We start from the raw sequence: 19,702 nt of genomic DNA, 5'->3' as shown, positions 1-19,702 counted from the left end.
AACTGAGGCCTGATGTTGACAGCAGAGCTGAGAAGAGTGTTATTCCAAGTCTGTGTCTAAATTACCCCATGAATTTCTAACAAACAGTGGAAGAGTAGCATATACTCTGATCACATTAAAACAGTAAGAATGAATAAGACAGGGAATGAGAAAACAGGGAAAAGGAAGGCAAAACAGAATGGGCTGCTCTGTGTAATTCAACTCCAAACATAGCTTGAAGAGATGATATGACTCCCTCTTTGTCATGCCCATTCTGCCTATATTCTCAAAACTATACTTGTCATAAATATCTTGGATTAACCGATATGTTCTATCAAAGACATTATAGAATATCCCTTAAGATTCCTATATGTCCCACATTACTAAAACTAACTACAAAGACCCTCACACTCATCCAACAATAAAAACTCAAATGTCATCTGCTCTTTACACTTGTAAAGACTGAATAATCTTTGAGACCCACCATTTAAAGGCACAGTCTCTATCAACCAGAGGTTAATCAGGATCACATTTCCCCTTTTTCTTTTTTTTTTTTTTAAGATTTCATTTATTTATTTTTAGAGAGGGAAGGGAGGGAGAAAGAGAGAGAGAGAAACATCAATGTGCGGTTGCTGGGGGCCATGGCCTGCAACCCAGACATGTGCCCTGACTGGGAATCGAGCCTTCGACACTTTGGTTTGCAGCCCGCACTCAATCCACTGAGCTACGCCAGCCAGGGTTTCCCCTTTTCTTTAGAGTCCAGCTGCTAATGCAGACTACTTCTGCAGTCACTCAGGCTCTTGTTGGGTCACTACAGCTCTCATTTTTCATGAAGAATCAATGAAGGCAGAAATCAAAATACACAAGAAGCATAACCTTCTGGAATGGGGTGGTTATGAAAAGGAGAGTAGACTAGCTGACAGCAAGGGGGCATCTCAACATTAAGATTCTAAATGATGAGACTGGTTGGGACTAGGGATGATCTTTATTTGCACTTTAAATTTGAAAATGGGAATATGCTTTTATCTGGTTGTAACAAACAGCTTAGAAAATGATGACAGCTTTCTCCCTCATCTGACCTCTATTCATTGGTACATATCACATACTGGGGTGAAGACACTTGCTCAATAAAGTGTCAACAATATCATTTCAAAATATTTCAGAAGACGGACCTAGAATATGTATGTGATTTCAGGGCTAGAAAAAATGCATAATAGCCAGCAACAATCTGACAAATATAATAATTGTGTCCTGATCATAGTAATGAACAATATAAGAAAAAATGCCTACTTAAACCTCAAAGAAAAAGTGTCCAAAAAAAAGGAGAATATGTTTGACTTTTCAGGTAACCAACTTTTAAACATAGTGAACTCTCATCTGCATTGACAAAGAGAAATTAACGGCACAGATAATGTAACAGACTGTGTAATAAAAAATATTATACATGTTTTAAAGAAATATATATTTTTTATTTTTAAAAGGTTTATTTACTTTCAGAGAGAAGGGAAAGAAGGAGTAAGAGAAGGAGCAAAACATCGATCAGTTGCCTCTTGCATGTCCCCACATAGCGACCTGTCCTATAACCCAAGCATGTGCCTGGACTAGGAATCGAACTGGCAACCTTTTGCTTTGCAAGCCAGCACTGAAACCAATAAGCCACACCAGCCAGAGCTACATTTGGTTTGGAAAGCAAGCATTGGCCCAGACCACTCTCCTATAGCACACAGGCCATGTGTTACTAAAGCGTTCAGGGTTAGAGTGAGTAAAGACATATACTTAAACATGTATTAAAACACAACATGGTAAGATTGCTAAAAATTGGGTTGTACAGCTCTTTCAAGGCACATTGTTCCACTGTTCTAAAGTACATGCCTAGAGCACCTGGGAAATAATGACAATGGGTTAAAAACAGACAATGGTAATACATAAAACAATAAAAAGTTAGCTAGTGCTAGTAAGACTGTGGAGAAAAACACACGTACCCACATTGCTGGCAAGAATGTGAATGGCTAAAGCCTTTTTAGAAAATACTCTGGTTATACCTATTAAAAAACACATGCATGACAATGCCACTTCTGGACATTTATCTTTACAGCTGTAAAAGCAATTAGGAAAGGATAATTGTACAGGACATCTACTGGAACATTTTTAGTAGTAGTAAAAAAATTGCAAGCAACTCAAATGTCCATCAGGGTATTAACCAAAGGTTAAATAGACTATGGTATATCCACATTATGAAAGTACATGCAGCTTAGGCCTGTATCTTCTGATATAAATGATGGTCATGATTTATGTTGAATAAGAAGCACAAGTGCCAGGGGAAGGTAAATATGATTCTATTTTTTGTAAAAAAACAAAACAAACAAAAAAACAAAACCAATACCCCTCAAGAAGGCTTATTTATATGTATTTGTATATAAGTAGACAAATTATATAAGCATGCACAAGCTACTGGGGCTGTGGAAAGTCTATTACTGTGGCATGTGACTCGAGGATGGATGAGTGAAAAGCAAACACAGAAAAATCAGGGGGAAATGTTCCTGCTGTGTAAAACAAAGGGGAAGTATGTAAAACTATTGCATACTCCCTCACCTCACTGAGGTTTTTTTCAAATGGTATATCCTCAAAGAGACCCTTTTGGAACTTCCTAACTAGTTACCATGGCTCCATTCTGTCACATTATAGCCCCTTACCTTGTTTTTGTTTTTCATATTTCCACAAGATATTACGTTACACATTCATTTATTTATTGTCTATATGTTTTTTATACAGAAACATCAATCAATAAATATTTGTTGAATAAAGGAGGAATTATATTTCATGTATCAAAACTAAGAATACACATGGGCAGGGACAAGAAGCCAAAATAGCAAATAAAGATACTGATTTGATTGGGTGATGGAATTGATATCAAATTAAAACAAAGAAAAAAGGTCTCTTAATAAGCAGTAAATTAAAATAGTTAAGCTCATATATTTTGGAATGTTGAAAATAGTGAATCCTCAAATGGGATAGGCAGGGAGACAGAGGTACAAAGAAAGAAAGAGAAGCCTAGACTGAATGAATGACACCAAATGTGTATGCTTGGGTAATGCTATGAAGAAAAAGCACAAATGAGAAAATAGTATTTCCAAATACCTCTGAAATTTATATGATGGACACAGTGGTACTTCTCTCATAAAACAGTTTTGTTTTGGCTTACAAACTAATAATACGTAAAAATATATTTAAATGGCAGATTCCAGTAAACACACTAAGAGCAGAACAATAGCAAGTGATGCTGAGAAAGGCGAGCATTCACAGATCCTGACAGAATGAGCACGCTCTTGTCATCTAACCTGAAGATGCTTATGTAACACCCAAAGCAAATCCTGCAACACTGAAAAACTCCACATAATGTTTTAAGCATAAATACCAGAAATGTATACTGTTCTTCTGAAATTAAAACAGTTTACCATATAAACATATGTATACTCAAATATAATTACATATAACAAAACTAATGGAATTAGTCTATATGTTCTTATACTCTTAAAAATCTAGTGTGTTAAAAAATAAAGATTAACACTTATGTATTATTCACTGGGTAATAGACTGAATGACAGTAATAGTCTCACTTTTTATTTTTAGACTATATAGTTCTAAGCCAAATGTTTTTTTCTGAGTAAGGATGCTATTTTCACACATAGTTGTGCAAATACTAATTTTCAAATAAAGCCATCTGAGGGCATCCTGTTATGGTTAAAACGCACTGTCCACAGAGACAAAGAACTCTACAGGAACAATGAGCATTCTTAAGTCCTTTAGTGCACCTACAATCATGAATATTTTAAAGTCATGTACATATGAAATTGCTATGAGACAAACATTAAACAAAAGAAATAACTTTTTGTCAATTTTGCTAAAAGAAAATAACACTTTAAAATAAGAATGCAATAAGGTCCTTGAAAAGGCAACTTATGTTTGTTATCTGTTGCCTGTCCATTAAACATTTTTATAATATTTTAAATAATTAGTTAGTATTCTCAAAAAGTGAACTGTAGAATACTTGCAAGAACATAAATGCCTTTTCAATCCTATAAAAAAACAAAATGAGCTTGTACTGTGTTCCTATAATACTAATTTTCTATCTATCTATCTGGAGATACTCTTATGAAAATAACCTATACAATAAAACCTTCTATAATGTAAAGAACTACCTTATTTCCCTGATTAAATAGTAAAGATGAATAAACTGACTTTTAGGTACATATTACATTTTCTACATATGACTAAACATGTATTTAGATATCAAATGTAGACATATTTAGTTAAAATCAATTAAACTGAAAAGTTCTTCCCTTCTGGCTGTCTATATTTTTCTTTAATCCTGGTCAGTGTAAACCCTTATTACCAGTAATTTGCCACTATAATGCTGAGGAAAAATGCTAGCCTCACAATTTTTGTCATTTCTCCCCCCTCTTCCCCTGCAGGCTGCTACTGTTGATGGCCTTTATGGAAATATAAATTCAATCAGCAGCTGCAAATTTCATGAGACGTCCATCTTCATGCTGAATTTCTAACTGAGTGTCAAAACAATCTGTGGATTTCTCCCTGATGAAACACACATTGAATTGTAAATTTCTGCAATTTTCTCATGTTTGAATTTCAGCTGCAGCAAAATAGTGCTAGCCCAGATACACTGCCTATCAGGCTGAAACAAGTAATTTTCTCTTCTTTTCGTGCCATTTAAAGAGTTAAATTCTTTTTAAGGCATAAACAAAATATTTCCCCAAAACTAAATAATTAATATTCTATACAATTATTAAAAAATGAGGATATAAAAACCATTTACTTGCTATATTTTAAAAAGAGATTCCCCCCCCCAAAGGCTTACTTGTTCTATACAGTTGTCTGCCTGTATTTATTTATTTATTTATTTTTACTGTATTTGGTGGTAAAAATGCTATGAGCTTTGATAAAATTAATATTTCTATATATAATGTCAAGATAGTAGATAATAGAATATAGTCAGAAAATAATTGTAATTTCAATTTCAATGAGATACACTTTCATTAAGTACTATCAAACATAAAAATATTAAAACAAAGAATAGTAACACCTAACTAGTCATTCTTTTTAATACATACTTATAACTATTATATTTTTTTTAACAAGGAATCATCTTTATTGGATAAAAAGAATTGCTTTTAAATAATGTTCTATTAAGGGACCTGTGTTATTTTGCAACTAAATACACAAAAATATTATGTTTTAAATAGGTATCTTAAGAAACTCATGAGGTGAACTATATCCCAAAATAGCAACTTCATGTTCTTACAAACATCTTTTCATTAATGTTACTAAAAAAATAATTCATAGCCCTTTTAAAAATTCAACAAGACACTGTAATAAAAACATTATGAATGGTCTATAAAAAAATAATGAAATGACAATCATTTATTCAACAAACATTTATGTAACATCCTACATGCCAGGAAATTTTACCAGGCCATGGGGACAGAGATGTGCAAAACACAATCCTTTACCACAAGAAAATAGTCTAGTGGAGAAAAGGAAAATTGCTTTTAAACATAGTAAATAAGTGTATAAACTGGTATGTTAAGACAGGACAAATTTAGGAGACACTGAGGACACACAACTATTTCATGAGCAGTTATAGAAGCTTTCAGATAAAAAGTCACAGTTTCTAAGGACATATATGAGTTAGCCAGGAAAGAAGTAGGAGAGGTCAAATTCCAGGCAGAGGGCAGAATATAATAAAAAAGATGGAAGCATTAAATAACACAGTGCCTTTGGAAAGTTATTAATAATTGGAGACGAAAAACAGGGCTGATAAGTGATGTGGTAGAATAGGCAGGCTAGAATAAGGTCATGAAGAGCTATGAATGCCATGTTAAAATATTTATTTAAACATTATGCAGAAGGCAGTGGGGGTCCTTTGAAAGAGATGTAATGATAATGAATATCTCTCAACAGAATACTGGTATAGAAGTTAAAGTATAATAAAAAGAAGACAGACTCAGTTCAAATTCAGCCCTGCTACTTGCCAGCCATGTGATTTGGGGCAAGTTACCGTATTTTGCCATGTATAATGTGCTCCCGTGTAGGGTGCTCACCCATATTTTTGGCCCAACTTTCAGGAAAAAAGAATCTTTCATTTAAATTTTTAATTCAATTATTAATATTTAGAAACAAAATCAACTAACATATTCTAGGGTATTATTTTGCATGGATAGCGTTATTGTTCTAGAGTTATACTTTTAACACATAAGCATAAATAAAAGAATTAAAAACATATATACAGATATAGAATTAGTACTACTCATGTATAATGTGCATCCTTATTTTTCCCTGCAAAAATGTGGGCAAAAAAGTACGCATTATATATAGCAAAATACAGTACTTCCTCTATGTCTCAATTACCTCACTGGTACAACAGTAATAATACTATATACTACAGAATTAGTCTGAGAATGAAGTACCTTCTAAGTATGTGAAGGTATTATTATTATTATCACTATCATCTTCATTGTTATTTTATAGTTTGTTAGGTTCTTTAGGTCTACCTTTAATATACATGAATCCTAAAGAAAATAATCTAATTAAAATCAGCTAGAACACTGCTTGGCACAAACTACACATTTAATTTATTTTCACATAGAAAATATTTATTGAATACTCACTATGTACAGACACATGCAAAAAGAAAAAAATTTTTTTGTTTTCCCCTGACCAGGTGGTTGGAACAATGTCCCTTACAACAAAAGGTTGTGGATTCAGTCCCTGGTCAGGGCCCATACCTAGGTTGAGGGTTCCATCCCAGTCGGGAGTGTCTGGGGGTGGGGAGATGGGGCAGCTGATGGATATTTCTCTCTCATATTGATGTCTGTCTGTCTGTCTGTCTCTCCCTTCCTCTCTGAGATCAATTCAAACATATCTTGGGTAAGGGTAAAAAAAAAAAAAAGATTGTAAAAAAATCCACATGGAGGAAAGGAAAATAGAAAATGATCTAAAGTAGATGTTTTTAAAAATTAGTAATAATGTTTTAAAACTACAGACATAAAGATTCAATCAAATTTCATCAGTATTAAAAAATATAGCCCTGGCTGGCATAGCTCAGTGGATTGAGCGCGGGCTGCGAACCAAAGTGTCGCAGGTTCGATTCCCAGCCAGGGTACATGCCAGGGTTGCAGGCCATGACCCCCAGCAACCACACATTGATGTTTCTCTCTCTCTCTCTCTCTCTCTCTCTCTCTCTCTCTCTCTCTTTTTCCCTCCCTTCCCTCTCTAAAAATAAATAAATAAAATCTTAAAAAAATATATATATAGATAATACTTATATAAGATGTTAGTCTAACCAGATGTATAGGGACTCCCTAATATAAACATATAGAAATAAAAGATAACATATTTTATAAAAAATACATTGCTAAAAAGTAATTAAGTGACAATTTCTCAAATGCTGAAAACAAACAGACATCAAAGCCAGAGCCACAATCTTGAATTGAGACAGTGGGAATCCCCAAGGTTTCAGACCCAGTTCTAAATCCCTAAGGGCTGAGGGTTGGAAGTTTAATTTTTAAATCCCTTGCCCAAGAGAAAAACATACCTTTAGCTGGTAAGCATCTACAAAAAGCTCACAGAACCAAATGCTGTGCTACTCATAGAAAACTAACTGGAACACCTTTGCCCCATGAACTTTGGGAAGGAACAGAGAAGCCAGTCATTAGTTTGAAGCTTTGAATGAGATGGGAAAGAAGTCACATGTATGTGAGGGTTTCAAATTTACACAACTGCATGGTGAGAACATCGTTCAAGTTTAAAATAACATAAAATCTGGCTAGACCTCTGAAATCTTTAAGGATCCAGAAGATGTAACTATAAGTAGCCCCATAGGGATACTCACATACTATACTGGACTTTCACGGAAGAAATAATCCCTACCAAAGATAAATTCCTAATTTAAAAATTATAACTTGAAGAAGTCACCATGAGGGGAGAGTTTTAGCTGATGCAATAAACAGACAAATTAGCCTTATTATTCTTTTTCTTTTTTTTAGATAGGGGGGAAGGGAGGGAGAAAGAGGGAGAGAAACATCACTGTGTAGTTGCCTCTTGTACGCCCCCTACTGGGGACCTGGCCAGCAGCCCAGGCATGTGCCCTGACTGGGAATCGAATGGATGACCCTTCGGTTTGCAGGTAGGCAATCAATCCACTGAGCTACACCAGCCAGGGCCAAATTAGCCTATTTTAAACAAATAGAATAATCTGGAAATCACTAAAACAATAAGAATGTTTAGAATGATTATAGATTAAAAAAAGGAGAGAAGTCATAATGAAAACATTGATTACATGAAAAAGAACTAAAATATTTTTAAAACAACCAAGGAAAAACTCAATAAATAAATAATCACCAAAGAAAAAAAGAAAACCTCAAAGATGTGGAGACAACCTATGTCTCTAATAGACATTCTAGAAACAAATGATACAAAGAAGTAGAGAAGATGCAATATTTGAAAAGATAGTGGCTGATAGTTTTCCAAAATTGATGAATCACATAAACTCTTACCAAGTCCAGTAAGGTAAAAAACCAGGATAAATATAATTAAATCCATACCTAAATAAACTGTAAGAAAAGTGCAGAACATCGACAACAAAGAATCTTAAAAACAATCAGCCAAAAAGGATACATTGTTTACAAAGAAAAAGAAATTACTTCAAAGGTAGGTTTTTCATAAACAACAACAAATGCTAGAAAACAACAGAATAATACCTTTAAATAATTGAGGACATAGGTGTGTTAACCAAGAATTCTATACTTAAGCTAAACCATCATTCCTGTTTGAGGGCAAAATAAAGGTATTTTTAGACAAATGAAAACTAAGAATTTGTCCCCCCCACCCCCAGTCTCAAGAAAGATCTATTAAAGAAAGCAAATTGAACACAGAAAGCAGAGTGAAAAAGAGAAAACAGAATATAAAATATATAAAATATAAAGGAAGAAAGGTTGGGGAAGGGGAATCATATAGAAAAGTTGATTGATCAGAGGGCTAGCAAAAATAGAAGAAAAGGCATAATCAAAAGAAAATATGGATAGAGTGTAGAAATGAGTCCAAATAAATCACAAAATATAAAATAATAAATAATAAAAATATTATACTCACCTATCAAAAGGCTACAAAATTTTTAAAAGTATCACTTTTATGCTGTTTATGGGAGTTACCTAAAACATTGTAATGCAAAAAGGAAGGAAATAAAGGGATACAGAAAAGATACACTAGACAAATATTAATCAAATAAAGTAGGGATAATAGTATTAATATAGACAAAACCATGAATAGATTTTGAAAGGGCCATCACTTAATGTTAACAGGGAAATTTTACTGGAATGTAAAACAATTCTGAAGCTAAACACACTGTACAACATGCCGCAATATGTGTAAAGAAAAATTGATACAATTATAAGTAGAATGTACTAATATTAAATAAAATTCAGATCTTAACATATCTCTCATAATCTACTAAAGAAACAAAAATTAGTAAAGATTTGAACAACATATTTAACAAGTTTGATCTTGCAAATATAATCTTGCAGAGAATTACATACACAAAACTAGATTCTTTCCAAGCACATACAGAATCTTAATAAAAATTAACCATATACTAGGCTACAAACAGTCTCAATAAGTATGGAAGAGTACATGTGACACGAACTACTCTAACCATAGTACCTGTGACAGGCAGAATAGTCCTTCCCCCCACCCCCCTACCCAAAGATGTCCATGCACTAATCTCTGGAAGTTTTGTTACTTTACATGGAAAAAAGGAAATTGTAGATGTGACTAAATTAAGGGCCTTGAGATGGGGAGATTAGTTTAGATTACTTGACAGGTCCTACAATCAGAGGAGTGATAAGAGTGAGGCAGGAGGGTGACAGAGAAGATATGAGACAGAAGTAGAGGCTTGAGAGCCAGAGAGAGATATGAAGACAGAGGAAGGAGCCACAAACCAAAAAACTCAGGTAGTCACTATAAGTCAGAAAAGGCAAAAAAAAAAACCAACCAAAAACAAAACAAAACAGATTGTCCTTTAGAGCCTCCTGAAAGAAGAGATACTAAAACTTAGATTTTAGCCCAAGGACTGAGTTTGGACTTCTTTCTTTCACAACTGTAAGATAATAATTTATGTTGTTTTAAAGTCACTAAATTTGTGGTAATTTGTTGTAGCAGCTATAGGAAACTAACACCATGACATAAAATTAAAAATAAGAAGTCATTAACAAAAAGAAGCACTAAATTACATTCCCTAGTATATTTGGGAACTTAAAAAAATTCAAAATAATTAATGGGCCAAAGAAAAGTTCACAATGGGAATTAGAAGGGATGTATCCAAATTATTATTTCTAGGAAAATCTATAGCCTTAATATTTATATCAGTAAGAACAAAAAAACTAAATATGGATGATCTAAATTTAATTTAAAAAATTACAAAAACACCACCAGCAGGGGGGGAATTAAAGAGAAAAGAAAATATAAAATAACAAGAGAAGTAATAATTAATAAAATTAAAAATGATAAGAAATTATAAAAGTGAAAGCTGCAACTCTGAAAAGAATTAGAGACAAATTTTTAATTAATTGGTCAGGTTTTTAAATGGACAGTATAAACAATATTAATATCTACAAATATATGTAAAAGTATAATACTATAAACAATTTTATGTCAATAAATCTGAAAACTGAATAATTTTCCAAAATATACAATCAAATAGATTAAAGAAGAACTGGAAAAACTAAATAGAACCTGCAATTATTTAAGAAATGTAATTCACAGTCAAAAATCTTCTTACAAAAAATACCACTGAGCCCAGAAAGGCTAAATGGCACATTTTCTAGGACACACAGGAACAGATAACCCTTGTTTTATAAAATCCATTCCAGAAAACAGAGAAAGAAAAAAAAATACCATAGTTATTTTTAAGATACTACCATAATCTGATACCAAAATCAGAAGAGGCCAGTACAAGAAAGGAAAAATAAAAAGTTAATCTCATTTATCAGAATACATGTAAAAACCATTTACTAAAAATACAAGTATATTATCAGCTGGAATTTTTAAAAAGTTATATTTTATTTAGCACTACTGAATATTTTGCAGCAGAAAAATTCCTCAGGTTTTATCCTGGCTGTATGGTGGAAAAAGAAGTCTTTCTAAGAGACTTTAATGTTCTTCCTAATTTAGTATAAACTTACTGAAATGTATTATACTTTTACAAAGAATATTTCTTAATATTCTACTTGTGAATAAGGAAAAAGGTAGTATTTTAGTATGAACTAGATATATCTTTACCATCAACCCACCAAAAAAGAAAAGGGACAGAAGAGTAAGGTAGGGGAGGAAGTGGTGGTAGAGAAAGGAAGGGGAAAAGGAAAGAAGATAGAATAGCAGCTAATATTTATATGGCATGTACTTTATACCAAAAATTCTTTCAAACACTAATACATTAATTTACTGAAACTCCAAAACAATGATAGGTACTATTATTATCCCTATTATACAGAGAAAGAAACAAGTCTGAGAGAGAAAAAGAAATTGCAATTATTCTAATTTTCTTTGGTGGATAAGATACTCAATGGACTCAGAAGCAGCACTAAAAAAGGTAGTATTTTGACTGGTCATTATTTCTGTCTTAAAGATTATCTAGTATAATCATATTTTAACAGATGAGGAAAAAGGTCTTTAGAAAGAGAATTATACATGCAAGGCAATAAAACCCCAAAATGACAGAATCAGGAAAAGAAAACAAATCTTCAGATTTTGTGTGAGTACTGATACTTTACTTGGATAAAACGTTTTTAGTGATGAACCAAAAAGACCTTCAAAGTACTTTGCTGACGGTATTTTAATAACAACAACATAAAATATACAATTGTGTCCTTAAACTCAAGAGGTAAACAGCACCGAGTTTACTGAAGTTCCTTCTTCTTTACTTGTTCCAAGTAAAGGTTTTCAAATATTTAAAAAGGCATTGGAAATTATTCTTGAAAGCACAGTGATTCCTAAACCTGGCTGATGAATGGTACCAACAGGGCAAATCTGTAAAAGCGTAGGTTCTTAGGCCATCCATAAACCTATGGGATCAGAATCTCTAGTATATAACTCATGTTTTTATTGTCATTATTTAAAAAATTTCTGTTTCTCTGATCAGTCCCATTAGGGAACTTCTCATATACAGGCTGTTAAGGATATTAAAATTTAAGAAAAATGTGTCTTCCAAATCACTGATTCAATCTTCTGCTTCATCTAAACTATTTATTCCAGTGTGTTATTTCAGCTATTGCATACTTTATTTCTGACTAGTCCTCTTTTATGGTTTCTATATCTTTTTTCATGCTGTTGAGTACCTTATAATCATTACTTTAATCTCTCTATCTAATAAATTGCTTGCCTCCATATCTAGTCCTTCTGGAGAATTCCCTTGTTCTTTCATTTGGGGTCACTCTCTTTGTTTTCCCATTTTGGCTGTTCTTTTTATTTTCCACCTTAGCTGTTACACTAAAACCACATGATCATATCAATAGATGCAGAAAAAGCATTTGATAAAATCTGGCACCCATTTGTGATAAAAACTCTTAGCAAACTGGGAATAGAGGGAACATACCTGAACCTAATAGAGGCCATATATGACAATCCACTGCCAGCACCACACTCAACGGGCAAAAACTACAAATGTTCCCCTTAAGACTGGGAAGAAGACAAAGATGTCTGCTTTCACCTCTCTTGTTCAGCATAGTACTGGAAGTCCTAGCCACATCAATTGACAAGAAGAAATCAAAGACATCCAAGTTGGAAAGGAGGAAGTAAAACTACCTTTATTGATACTGTACAGTATGACATGACACTGTATGTAACAAGTACAAAAGATTCCACCAAGAAAGTTCTAGAACTGTAAAATGAATACAGCAAGTAGCAGGATACAAAATTAATATCCAGAAATCAATTGCATTTTTATATGCCAATAACAAACTAAAAGAAAGGAAAATTAAGAAAATAATCCCATTCACAACTGCTTCAAAAAGAATAAAATACCTAGGAATAAACCTAATCAAGGATGTAAAAGACCTGTACACAAAAAATAATAAGGCACTGAAGACAGAAATTAAAGGTACAAATAAGTGAAAGCACATACTGTGTTCATGGATAGGAAGAATTAACATCATTAAAATATCCATACTACTCAAAGAAATCTGTAGATGCAACGCAATTATTATCAAGCCTCCAATGATGTATTTCATAGAACTAGAACAAATATTTCAAAAATTTATATGGAACCACACAAGGCCCCGCCTAACAATAGCGATCCTGAGAAAGAACAAATTTAGAAGAATCACAGTAACATCAAACTATATCATATGGCCATAGTAATCAAAACAGCAATGGTACTGGCACAGTACCATAAAACAGACAAATAGATCAATGGAACAGAATAGACATCACAGAAATAAACCCACATCTTTATAGTCAATTAATATTTGACTATAGGAAGCAAGCACATACAATGGGCTAAAGATAGTTTATTCAACAAATGGTGTTGAGAAAATTAGATAGATATGTGCAGAAAAATGAAACTAGACCAGAAACTAGACTGGAAACTTGTTTTACAAGAATAAATTCAAAGTGGATTAAAAAAGACTTAAAGGTTAGAACTGGAACACACAAAAATCCTAGAAAATAACATAGGCAGCAAAATCTTGGACATTACTCACAGATGTTTTTTATCAGATATATCTCCCCAGGCAAGGGAAACAAAAGAAAAAATAAATAAATGGGATTGCATCAAACTAAAAATGTGTTGCACAGCAAAGGAAAACATCAACAAAATAAAAAGACAACCCACTGAATGGGAGAACATATTCTCCAATACATCTAATAAGAGGTTAATATCTAAAATTTATAAAGTACTTACAAAACTCAACACGAAAAAACAAACAAACAATCCAATTAAAAATGAGCAAAGGACCTGGACAGACACTTCTCCAAGGAGGACACACAGATGGCCAGTAGACATATGAAAAGATGCTCAGCATCACTAGTCATCAGAGAAATGCAAATTAAAACCACAATGAGATACAATTGCACACCTGTCAGAATGGCTATCATCAATAAACCAACAAACAACAAGTGCTGGTGAGAGTGTGGAGAAAAGGGAACCCTTTTGCACTGTTGGTGGGAATGCAGACTGGTGCAGCCACTCAAAAAATTAAACAATTAAAAATGGATCAACCTTTTAACCCAGTGATCCCTCTTCTGGGAATATATCCAAAGGAACCCAAAACACTATTTCAAAAGAACTTGAGCACCACTATGTTCACTGCAGCATTATTTACAGTCACCCAAGTATAGGAGCAGTCCAAGTGTCCATTAATAGATGAGTGGATAAAACAACTATGGGAAATTTATACAATGAAATACTACTCACCACAAAAAAAAAGAAGAAAATTTTACCCTTTTTGACAGTATGGATGGACCTGGATAACATTATGCTAAGTGAGATAAGACAGTCGGAGAAATACAAATATCATATGATTTTACTCATATGTGGAATCTAATGAACAAACTGAACTAGCAAGCAAAACAGAGACACACTCACAGATGGAGAGCAGGATGACAGCTATTGGGGAGATGGTTAGGGGGTGGAGGAATTGAGCAAAAAGGAAAAAGGACTCATGGACATGGACGACAGTGTGCTGATCATAGGGGAAAGAGGGATCTAAGGGGACTAAATGGTAATAAAAAAAGATTAAATAAAAAAATAAAAATGTAAGGAAACTATAAGCTAGCTTTTTATTAAAAATGCATAAATAAATTTCATGTTCTGGGTTGTAACTGATATTGGATGAATAAAATACATTTTATTAACAAATGTGTAGGTTAAATTTAAAGTACTTATTTTAACCCTAATTTACTGATAAAAATTTAACAAAGTTTGATACATTTAAACTAGTAGTATGCTGATAAATCTTCACAAACTGGCTCTCTGAGTAAAATACCATGAATATTAATTGGATTATAGTTTTTAAATACAGAGAAAGTATTTCCTCAATTTTTGTGCTAATCACAATATGTCTTATAAATATTTTTCCATCACTTTAAAAGTAGATAATCATGTCCTGGCTAATGTGGCTCAGTGGATTGAACACTGGACTGCAAACCAAAGTGTCACTGGTTTGATTCCCAGTCAGGGTACATACCTGGGTTGCAGGACAGGTCCCCAGTATGGGGCACTCGAGAGGCAACCACACATTGACATTTCTTTCTCTCTCTTTCTCTCCCCCAGCTCCTCTCTAAAAATAAATCAAATCTTTAAAAAAAAAAAGTAGACAATCAACAAAACAATATATCAAGCCTTGACTTGTAGCATTTGCCAATTAGTAAAGTATAAATACTCCACCAATGGACAAGTTCAAGCTAACATGTTATTGAACATGGAGTTAGGAAAAGATAGATGCACAGTAGCCTACCATTATACAGTATTTCTACCACATATATATACAATAGGCAAAACCTCAAGAGCCTAGATAATAAAATGTAGTCAATTAATTAGGAAGTACTGAATTTTGAGTGTTTATTTTTAATATAACAATTTTAAGTTTATATAATTAAATTTTTAATAATGTCTGTATTGAATAACTACAGACATTATTAAGAAATTCCTGAAAAGTTAACCATCAGCTCTCATGTCATAAGGTAGTGCTAGCTGGCTCCAGTATACCTCTGAAAAATCTATTGCTGTTTCTGAAATTGCACATAAAATCAATCACACATCATGTTAGTCCAAAAATTTTTTCAGTTATCTTATTTAGCAAAAGTCAATTTATAACAAGTTACCAGTATACTCAAAGAAAACCCAAATCAATAATCTATCTGATTATAGTTAAGTTCAAAGTTTCTACAAAGATTTTTAATTTAGATTATAAGTTTACATAGAAAGGACTCCCATGCTTAAACATTGTGGATATGAGGTTTTTATTTTGATCTAATATACACTGTCAACATAACATTAATATGAATTTGTGCTATTTCAAAATAATTTTATTAAGATAGAATTGATTCTTATGAAAACCTATTAGATTAGGAATAAAAGAGGAAGAGAGAAAAAAGAGAGAAAAGAAGAAACTTATGATCTGAGGCAATGAATCCCTAGGCTACAAAAGAGGGGCAGAGAGGAGAAAATAAGTACTTTCCTCAGGGCAGTCCTGACTCTTGTCAAGCGTAGTCAGGCACCAGGGGCTAGACATCTCAGATACATCAGAGGTGTAGTGACTACGCAGGCACAAGCAACCAACTACTCCTTTAAAAAACAGACACCTTAGAGCTAATGTCACTATTTAGCTTTTCAACACAGCATTGACCCCTGAACTCAAACTCCCTTATTATAATCTAGACTTATAAATCAGCTTCATGTCTAAAATTGCAAGCTTCAGCCACTTTAGGTGACATTTAGATGATTATGAAACAAAGTATCGGTAACATCTGATCTGGGGTCCTCTGGCTTTGGGGAGAGAATTGTCCTGGAAATTCCTACCATGATAGCAGGGGAAACCATGGTAACTGCTCCTGCATTTATCTCCACCTTAAGAAATACACCACTTTAAGACAGAATATATTAGTGTGGTAGAATGCAAAATGAATCCAAATAGAACAAAGCTTCACATTCCCTTCTGACAGTTAATCCATAGTTTTCCCACCACATAGTTATTTGCTACCAGCTTTCATGCTATTTGCCTGCCACCTACCAGAAACGTCATTATTAAAATTTCAATATGCATGCAACCACAGCAATCATCCAAGATTTTGTTAAAATTAATACTATTTCTCCCAACATATACTCATGTAATTTCAGTCTTTTGCCTCTCCAGCTTACATAGTATCCCACTTCCTACTGCTGCTGCCTTTTGTCTTTTTCTGCTTTAATGTAAGAAGGGTTCCTTAGTGAAACCAAAAGATGAGTAATTTTTACCTCTGTATGAATCATTTTTTAAAAAACTGTTAGTAATGTATTTAACTAAAATTTAATTTATAATTATTGTTGTTGTTTAACCTATTTCCTTCAGATTTTAAATGATCCTTTAAATAGAAACTTGGAACTTTACAGCAATGATTGATTTCTGACACATAGAATTTTCTGTGTAGTAATGTGGAAAGATTTGTGAGTACTGTAGAATGCCAAGAAATATTTAAACAATCATCTTGCTTCCATGACTTTCCCATTAAATATGGAAATAAAAGAATTTGGGTGTAATATTTATTTAGTAACATTTTAAGTAATTTAAATAGTATATCAGATAAGTATATATTGGTTTAGTCACTCAGCAAAGGATTTTAATTCTACTGTTAGTAATTACATACTTTCACACTTAATAGGAGTTCATACCTAAGCATTTCAGAACAAAGTCAGAATATGTTCTAAATTCTACGTTGTTTGTGATAGTTCTTTTACCTCAATTTGGTTTCAATGAGTAATAAACAAGAAACTGAAGGAGAAACAAAGAATCTGCAGCACTCTTATTAAATGCCTATATCATGGATGTTCAATAAGTATTGAACACATGCAAAAGAAGTTCTTCCTATAGATGGTTAGAATTTAACATTATCCTAAAACTTATAAAACTGAAGGTCTGTTATATGGGTAATTAACAATAATAGGAAGTTTATCAGCTCTGGCATTTCCAAAATAGCCTCAAATAAGGAAAAACAATCATGCCAAAATAAAAACTGAAAATTGGCCTACAATCAAATTTAACAGTCTCCAGTAGGAAATGTCCCAAGGTCAAATGTATAAAGCAGTTAGAATACCTATAAAGATGGTTTGTACATAACATACATTTTTATATACATTAAATAAATTATACAAATGTCACAGAAACTTCTCAGTACGTTTTCAAGTTCCTAGCTTTGTTTTCTCTAAACTGTCCTTTGAATGTTAAATTTTACTCTCAAGAATTCTTAACTCTACAAAGAAAAGAGATAAACTTGGGTACATTCAGGACCAAAGATATCTTGCATAGGCCCCAGTGATGCACAAGCAACAGCCCACAGAATTTATGACTACATAAGCATAGACAATTCATATGATTCACAGCAATGAATTTAAAAACTGGCTTTATTCAGAATCTTCAAACATTCATGCAGATATCTAATATAAAAGGATAACTAGTTAGAAGTGAATCCACAAGCTTTATTATAATTCAAGTATACAATATATAGAGCATTATATCAATATATCTATAATATATAAACACTATTTTAAGAGAGTTGAAAGAAATTATTATAAAGGGAAAAATTTCTTTTTATGTACCTTTGAACAAAAGACATTAAACAAAATTAAAATCCAAAAGAAACTACTGTTCTCCCATAAATTAAGTGTTTGAAAAAAATCTAATTAAGCTTAAGGGTTTCAAATGAACAAAACTGCACTAACATATTTGTATGCATCAGCTGTTTCCTGGGCTTGATTAAATATAAAATGCTACCCTGAAAATTTCAATAATTTTCTCATCTTCTCTGTTTAAATGTTTGTGATATTAACAACCATTTTATGTGGTTTAATAATTCACCAATACCTTACAAGGTAACCAAACTGTTGAAGACATTTTTAACTGAAGTTGCCCTGTCATATTATTTACATGACTGCTACTTAGAGAGTTCCAGCAAGACATAAATTTGGTTAAAACAAATTATTGTTATAATTTTCAAAACAATTGAAAAAATCAAAGTGAATAAGTGAAATTATAGGTGAATTTTTTGTCCTGGATTTGCTTTTTATTGTACAATTTGTTTTATTTTCTCAAGTTTTGGCTTAATTTGGCATTTCTTCTTTTGTTTTTTATGCCTCAATACTGAATTTTCTGTAAATTCCTTGCAGAACTAAAAATCTCCTCTAAATACATTCAACAATATCAGATAATCTGTTGGTTTTGTTTTCTTATTAGAAACATCCTCTTACTCTGTTCAGGACTCTCTCTAGGTTTACTGCCCAGAAATAAATGTAACTTTCTTTGTTTGTATTTTCAATTACTATGTCCTATTTCTTTGTATGTTTTATTTTTTCTTTTTTAAACTTTTTAAATTTTTGTCTTCATTTCCTCTCCACCAATCTCCCCCATACCAGCCATCCCCACTCCTACCCTTGATCCTACCCGCCTTTGGTTTTGTCCATGCGTCCTTTATAGATGTTCCTGAAAACCCTTCTCCCTTTCGCCCCATTATCCCCTCCTACTTCCCCTTTGGTTACTGTAGGTTTGTTCTTAATTTCAGTGTCTCTTTGCATGTTTTATACCTCAATTTTCTGAAAACTAAGACACTCATTTTACTTTGAAAAAATTATAAATTCTATTAAATTAAAATGATAAATTGTTTAAGATGTAATTAAAATGATTCTTTAAAGTAGATAGATATAGATAAATGCCAATATATCATACAACTCAGGTCTATTCAATGTGCAATACTAATATATATCATTATTCATGTGTACATTTGAAAGTAAAATCCTGCTACTACACAGAATTTCGGAAATTATAAACAGCCTTAATTATATATTACTAGAAAAATACAAAATACTAAAGAAAGAAAAAAATATCTGAAATAAATTTAAGTGAATTTATATATGCATAGTAACAATTCCAGCTCATTTTCTGAGAATTAAGTTAAGCAAATGATT

The 19,702-nt window shown here is 32.6% G+C and overlaps 1 protein-coding gene across 1 annotated transcript in view; it reads right to left on the bottom strand.

The window, feature by feature from the left end:
* The window catches only part of NDUFAF2 (NADH:ubiquinone oxidoreductase complex assembly factor 2), a 157,855-nt gene that overhangs the window by 105,674 nt on the left and 32,479 nt on the right, over positions 1-19,702 (bottom strand). The gene's annotated exons all lie outside the window — the stretch shown is intronic.

Source organism: Phyllostomus discolor, chromosome 3 (assembly GCF_004126475.2).
Source record: "Phyllostomus discolor isolate MPI-MPIP mPhyDis1 chromosome 3, mPhyDis1.pri.v3, whole genome shotgun sequence".
NCBI classification, from domain to species: domain Eukaryota; kingdom Metazoa; phylum Chordata; class Mammalia; order Chiroptera; family Phyllostomidae; genus Phyllostomus; species Phyllostomus discolor.
The sequence above is the reverse complement of the archived record's forward strand: the minus strand, read 5'-3'. Positions and strand labels throughout refer to the sequence as shown.